Consider the following 1,268-nt stretch of genomic DNA (forward strand, 5'->3'; position numbering starts at 1 on the left):
GCATGATACCACTGCATCACTGGGGACTTACAGTGAATTGGGCTGACAATGTAATTGTTCGCATTCTGAACAGAATATGGATTGTTTGGGTACGGCAGTGGTTCTCACACATTTAGCACCGGGACCTGCTTTTTAGAATGAGAATCTGTCAGGACCCACCGGAAGTGATGTCATGACCGGACATGACATCGTCAAGCAGGAAAATTTTTAACAATCCTTGGTTGCAATCCTACCAAAACTTACCCAGCAGTAAGTCCCATTGACTATCTGTTAAAAGACTATACATAGTAGCTTGTTAAAAGTACAGGTCTGTAACATTTCCCCAAATGCAGTCATATACCATGGAAACACCAAGTCTAATATGTGAAAAATAAAATAATGAAATGAATGGGGACCCCCTTGAAATTGGTCTGCGACCCACCTAGTGGGTCTTCTTAAGGTCGTGATTCTGTTCATGCTGGGGATCTAGGGGTTGGCCTTTGCTTCTGCCTCACTCTTACAAGCCTATGCAGCCCTGGAAGGCATCACATCTGGAACCACTGGGGGGTCCAGACGGAAAAGGGCTATCACTCAGTTGACAACCACACAGCTTTGCATGCAGATGAACCCTGGCAGTCAATCCCAGGCAGGGCTGAGCAAAGTCTGTGCTGGCGACATAGAAAGGAAGTCCTGTGTATCCTTTCCTTTTAATATCTCTGGCTTTATGCTTCTCTATGCAAAGTGCAAGGGGTTAAACACACAGAGCTGTGACGCCTAGAGAGAACTAGACACACATGTGTGATGAAGAAGAGGTGGGTGAGAAGAAAGGGAAAAAAAAAATAGTGAGGTCACCTTCCTGCCCCTCCTCCTCCCCTTCCTGGTGTGGAACTTCCTTTTGGATCTCTGCCCCTACCCTAGAACAGCAATTGTAAGGGCTGCAGAATTGCAAGGTGGGGGTCCCGCGGAGGAAGTGCCTGAACCAGGTGAGTAAAAGCAAAACCAGGAGGTGATGCATTGTTGCAAAGAACGAGGCAGAGCAGCAGGGGGGCCTGGAGAAAATGAGGGTTTTCCACCAGCACCACCAATGGGTTATATCGGCACTGAATTGCAGTGATCAGGCAGTAAAATGTTCTGGATAACTTTGGTTATCAAATTATTTTGTTATTTACAACAAACTGGGTGTTGTGCCGAACATGTAAAAACCTAGATCTGCCCAACAGGCTCACAATAAAGCATGCCGGCCTCTTATTTTATTCACATGTATACTGTCACTTATAAGGAAGCTCACT

This window comes from Tiliqua scincoides, chromosome 2, assembly GCF_035046505.1.
Source record: "Tiliqua scincoides isolate rTilSci1 chromosome 2, rTilSci1.hap2, whole genome shotgun sequence".
In the NCBI taxonomy this organism is placed as follows: Eukaryota; Metazoa; Chordata; class Lepidosauria; order Squamata; family Scincidae; genus Tiliqua; species Tiliqua scincoides.